Source organism: Raphanus sativus, unplaced genomic scaffold (genome assembly GCF_000801105.2).
Source record: "Raphanus sativus cultivar WK10039 unplaced genomic scaffold, ASM80110v3 Scaffold0076, whole genome shotgun sequence".
Taxonomy (NCBI): domain Eukaryota; kingdom Viridiplantae; phylum Streptophyta; class Magnoliopsida; order Brassicales; family Brassicaceae; genus Raphanus; species Raphanus sativus.
In genome coordinates this window covers 26,091-32,624 of record NW_026615398.1, presented here as the reverse complement: position 1 = coordinate 32,624, position 6,534 = coordinate 26,091, and positions in this window count along the sequence as shown.

Genomic DNA, 6,534 nt, shown 5'->3' with positions numbered 1-6,534 from the left:
CTCTGATCAGGTTCTAGTTCCTTTATCCATTGGAAGATATGAGGATGAGATCTTGTGTGACATTTTGCCTATGGAAGCAAGTCACATACTGCTGGGAAGGCCTTGGCAATCTGACAGACGTGTAGTTCATGATGGCTTTACCAACAAGCACTCCTTTGAGTTTAAAGGTAGAAAGACAGTACTAGTGCCACTATCTCCAAAAGAAGTACATCAAGATCAGCTGCAGCTTCAAAAGAAAAAGGAGATTGATCTTAAATCGACTCAAACCAAGCAACACAACTTCTATGCCAAAACTGGTGATATCAAGAGATCTCTTCACTCTAATCAATCTATTCTCTTATTCATCTACAAAGAATCTCTCTTGAGTCTAACTGATTTTGCACCGGTATACCCGAGTGAGATGTTGTCTCTTTTGCAGGAATATGATGATGTGTTTCCAGATGATAGTCCTACAGGGTTGCCCCCAATACGTGGGATTGAGCATCAGATTGACTTTGTACCTGGATCCACACTTCCTAACCGACCTGCTTACAGAACCAATCCAGTAGAAACCAAAGAACTACAAAGACAAGTAGATGAGTTGATGGAGAAGGGTCACATCCGTGAGAGCATGAGTCCTTGTGCTGTACCTGTCTTATTAGTACCCAAGAAGGATGGGAGCTGGCGCATGTGTGTTGATTGTAGAGCAATCAACAATATCACGGTGAAGTATCGACACCCTATTCCTAGACTTGATGATATGCTTGATGAATTGCATGGTTCTAGCATCTTTTCTAAAATTGATTTAAAGAGTGGCTATCATCAGATTAGGATGCAAGAAGGTGATGAATGGAAAACTGCATTTAAAACTAAACATGGTTTGTATGAGTGGTTAGTTATGCCATTCGGATTGACAAATGCACCTAGTACATTCATGAGGTTGATGAATCATGTGCTTAGATCATTCATAGGTTCATTTGTTGTAGTCTACTTTGATGACATCCTTGTCTACAGCAAGAGTTTAGAAGAGCATATAGTTCATCTTAGGTCTGTTCTTGATGTTTTGAGAAAGGAAAAGCTTTATGCTAACCTTAAGAAATGCACCTTTTGTACGGATAACTTGGTCTTTTTAGGCTTTTTTGTGAGTGCAGATGGAGTTAAGGTTGATCAAGAAAAGATAAGAGCCATACAAGAGTGGCCCATCCCTAAGACAATCAGTGAGGTCCGGAGCTTTCATGGTCTTGCTGGCTTCTACAGAAGATTTGTGAGGGATTTCAGCACTCTTGCAGCTCCACTAACCGAAATCATCAAGAAGGACGTGGGCTTTAAATGGGAAGAAGCACAAGCAGCTGCCTTTCAATGCCTAAAAGAGAAGCTTACTAATTCCCCTCTTCTTGTACTTCCAGATTTTAATAAAACCTTTGAAATCGAATGTGATGCTTCCGGTATAGGTATTGGTGCTGTCTTGATGCAGGATAAGAGACCCATAGCTTACTTCAGTGAGAAGCTTGGAGGAGCTACACTCAACTATGCAACGTATGACAAGGAACTCTATGCGCTTGTGAGAGCTTTGCAAACTTGGCAACACTATCTCTGGCCTAAGGAATTTGTGATACACACGGATCATGAGTCTCTTAAGTACTTAAAGGGCCAAAGCAAGCTCAGCAAAAGACACGCCAGATGGGTTGAGTTCATAGAAACATTTCCTTATGTCATCAAATACAAACAAGGTAAAGAAAATGTTGTTGCTGATGCTCTCTCTCGAAGGTATGTTCTCTTAAACACTCTAGATGCTAAGCTCTTAGGATTTGAGCAATTCAAAGAAATGTATGAAACTGATCTTGACTTTAAAGAGGCTTATCTATCTTGTGAAAAGGTTGCTAAAGGTCACTACTTTAGGCATGAAGGATATTTGTTTTATGATAACCGCCTATGTGTGCCTAATTGTTCTATGAGAGAGTTGTTTACCAGGGAAGCTCACGGAGGAAGCTTGATGGGACACTTTGGCATTGCCAAGACTCTTAAGGTTTTGCAGGATCACTTCTTTTGGCCACACATGAAGAAAGACGTGGAGAAGATATGTCAAAGATGTGCAACTTGCAAACAAGCTAAGTCCAAATTGCAATCTCAGGGTTTGTATACTCCTCTTCCTATTCCTTATCACCCGTGGAATGACATTTCTATGGATTTCATTATTGGATTGCCTAGAACTAAAACTGGAAAAGATTCTATCTTTGTTGTTGTTGATAGATTCTCTAAGATGGCACATTTCATAGCTTGTCATAAAACTGATGATGCATTGCATGTTTCTAATCTGTTCTTTAAGGAGATAGTTCGTTTGCATGGCATGCCTAAGACCATTGTTTCAGATAGAGATACTAAGTTCCTTAGTTACTTTTGGAAAACATTGTGGTCTAAGCTAGGAAATAAGTTGTTGTTTTCTACTACATGTCATCCGCAAACTGATGGTCAAACTGAAGTAGTGAATAGAACACTAGGTGCTCTCTTGCGTGCATTCATCAAAAAGAATTTGAAATCTTGGGAAGAACATTTACCTCATTGTGAATTTGCATACAATCATGCTGTGCATTCTGCTTCCAAATTTTCACCATTTGAAATTGTTTATGGGTTCAATCCCACTTCTCCTTTGGATCTAATGCCTTTACCTGAGTGTGCTAGAGTCAGTTTTGATGGAAAAAGAAAGGCCGAGATGGTGCAGGAGATCCATAAGCAAGCACGCCACAACATTGAAGAGAAAACAAAGTTGTATGCTAAGCATGCAAACAAAGGCAGGCGTGAGATGATCTTTGAAGAAGGAGATCTTGTTTGGGTTCACCTTAGAAAAGAAAGATTTCCAAACGAGAGGAAGTCCAAGCTGATGCCAAGAATTGATGGACCATTTGAGATCGTGAAGAAGCTCAGCAACAATGCCTACAAGCTTGATCTAAAAGGAAGGTATGATGTGAGTAATAGTTTTAATGTTGCTGATTTGGTTCCTTTTATTGCAGATGATCCAGATTTGAGGACAAATCCTTTTCAAGAGGGAGGGAATGATATGATTCCAGATCATGTCAAGAAGAACAAGGACCAACCAGCTGAAGAAGAAGATGCCTTAGACCTTTCTAAAGGTCCCATGACTCGTGCAAGATCAAAGAAGCTCAAGGAAGCTATTGGAGGCTTAATCAGAAAGTCTTTGAAGAAAGAAAGTCTTGAAGGAAGCTTGATACTTCAAGACCCACTCATCACCATTCAAGTCATCATACCATCAAGCTGAGTATCATCTAGGCTAGCAAGAGAAGTGTGCTCTTTTCCTGTCTTAGTTTTTGTCCCATTGGGTTTTGCTAAGATAGGTTTTTAACGAGGCCTTGTCTTGCTATTTCAAATCACCTAGTATGATACTCTCGGACCAGACTACATCAGGATCTTATTATATCTTTAGACTATGCTTTTTATTTTCGTTACACAAGTCAAAGGGAGCGTGTTCCTTTATGACTCTATGTTGTTTACGAGACCTTGTGCATGTACAAGGATCTCTCTATATATTCTGGTCGAGCAAGTCTAATAAGATCATCATCTTTCATCTAAAAACACTTCTCTTCTCTTATTGCTTTCAACAAGAGTTCGAGAGTTCTGGTGTGTCATATCCAGAGTCTAAGGACTTCTCCTTTAGTGTGTCATATCTAAAGTAGTCGTCTAGGAGTATCAAAGAGTCATCCGCATCTCTTTGTGTCACCAATCGCATCCACAAGCCTTGAAAGATTGAGTTTTGATTCATCTTTGCAAGGATCTATCCAATATCATCCAGAGTTCATCCTAGGGTCGTGTTACGTAGAAGCATAAGAGTAATCAGAGGAGAAGAAGAGATTCAAATGATACAAGGAAGTGGTGTTACCTTGGAACACAAGTATGGTCGTACAACTTGTGAGACAAGGCAACACTACAACTTGTAAACGAGACTTGAACAGCAAGAAGATCCTTCCCAAGTCGCCTCTGATGTGTTTGAAAGAAGAGAGAGACGTTGGAGAGTAAAGACAAGAAGGAGGATGTCGGCAAGAGTTTAATAATGTTTTCACTCTTGCCTTGGAGCCGTTCATGAGAGGTCGCTATCCAAGACCAGGCGACTCTCTCTCTCTCTCATTTGTTTATGTGTTTCTCCTTTGTTCTCTTATGCTCAGAATGTCGATATATCTATGTTGTATGTGAACCATTTGTAGTTAAGTGAATAGAAACAATGAAACCACTTCACTAAACTCTCTCTCGGATTCTCTCAATCTCACTCTCTTAGTTACTGATTCTCATCAATCTTCACTCTTAATCTTTAATTCTTACAGCAACCCATCCAAATGCCTAGACTCCTGGTTCCATTCAGATACATCAGCAACCTTTCCACCATTCTCCAATGATGCTCCTTGGGCACTTGCATGTGCTGACTGACTTGGTTAACCGCAAAACATATATCTGGCCGAGTGATGGTAAGATATATAAGCTTCCCCACCAGCTTCCTATAAAGCTTTGGATCCTTAAATGGCTTGCTATCTTCAATCTCCCCCTCACGTGGAACTTTGTACCCATCCTCCATAGGCATCTTAGCTATCTTCCCTTCATCCACACCTGCATCTTTCAAAAGATCAAGTGTATATTTCCTCTGAGATATAAACAAACCTTCCTTGGATCTACACAACTCATTTCTCCCAAATCTTTAATCTCAAACACTGACTTTAGAAAGTCCTTAGTCTCTTGAATACCTGCCTTATCAGAACCAGTAATGATAATATCATCAACATAGACAAGGATACATATGATACCTGAGGGTGTGGTGAGAGTGAAGAGAGTATGGTCGAGCTCACATTTCTTGAATCCTCTTCCATTCAAGGTGGTGCTCAGCTTGTAGTACCAAGCTCTTGGAGATTGCTTAAGTCCATAGATAGCCTTCTTGAGTCTCAACACATTTCCCTTCTTAACTAAGTGTTCAAGACCCGGTGGTGGTAACATGTAGACCTCATCCTCAAGCTCTCCTTGCAAGAACGCATTCTTGACATCCATTTGCCAAAGATCCCACTCCAAGTTCACAGCAAGAGACAACACCACTCTAATTGTATGAAGCTTGGCAACCGGAGCAAACGTGTCTATGTAGTCTTCTCCATAGGTTTGAGTGAATCCCCTAGCTACCAACCGAGTCTTCCTTCTATCAATCTTGCCATTAGGTAGATACTTGATGGTAAAGATCCACTTACACGACACTGCCTTCTTTCCTTTTGGCAATGTGCTTTCATACCAGGTATCATTCTTTATCATTGCACCAGCTTCATCATTCACTGAGTCTCTCCACTCTTGAATCAACATGGCTTCCTCATAACTCCTCGGAACATAGCTCTCATCTAAGCTCACTGTGAAAGCTTGATGTTCTTCAGGAAAGCTTGCAAAAGAACACACAGCTTGAGATGGATGCTCAACCGCTTGAGCATTGTAATACACCCTGATGAGGTCATCGACCACAACCAGGACACCATAACCATTCCCAAGGCATCTGAAGGACCCATGACCCGATCCAAGCAAAGAAGACTTAACCAAGGCTTTGCACTTGCGGTCCAAGCTATCTTAGATAGCTTAGCTGAGCCACCACCCATAATTCTAGCTGATTCACCCAAAGAAGACCATGTCAACAAGACAAGTGATGACTTGAGCAATGCCTTTGCGCAACTCAATATCACTCAAGGTAAGACAGCTTATTTGAATGGTGCTAATTCAAATGTGTACTTGGCAGGAACTGAAGCTAAAGAAGAATCCCTCCTTGAAGAAACCAACAAGATTGAAGCTGAAGATAATGAAGAGAAGAGTGAAGAAGAACTTGAAGAAGAAGAGCAAGACAAGACATCTTTCAAGAATAATCCAAGCGTGCTCAACTTCAAGAACACATCAAGGGAGTTCAACCATGAACCAAGGGAAGTGTTTTCATTATTTATGATTTGTGCAGGTAAGATGGGTCAGTCTAGTGGTTCCTAGAACTCTCCCATCTCAACAGCAGCCAAGGTTCGAGACCAAGACTAGTCTAGGTCTCTTTGTCTTTTATTTTTATGCACTTTCCTTTTATAGTTAAACGGGGCATAGTTAGTTGTTTTGCTGTTTTTGTTTCTTTTGCTTCACAAGTCTTGTTGTTTTGAGTCTTTGCTTTCTTTGAGTCGACCGTTTAGGTCACAGCTGATGGACTATTAATAAAGTCCCATATGCAGCTTGTAACACACAACTTTTTACCTAATCAATATATGAGTCAGTTTGCCCCCTAAGCAAGCCGCCAACCCTCTTCCTCCTTGTGTGATTCAAGCAGCAAGAGTCCGAACTGTATCAAGGATCTCTCATCATCCTTGTGGTGTTCTTCACTCCATCATCAATCCCATCAACCGGTCCAACAAGAGAGTGCGTCAAAGCCAGCTTGTTAGATCCCACACCACTTGATCCATCTAGTCAAGTGCCATCACCTTCAACCATCCTTTGTTCTCAAGAGAGTGCGTGAAAGCCAGCTTGAGGATCCATCCCCACCACCTTCCAAAGGCTCCA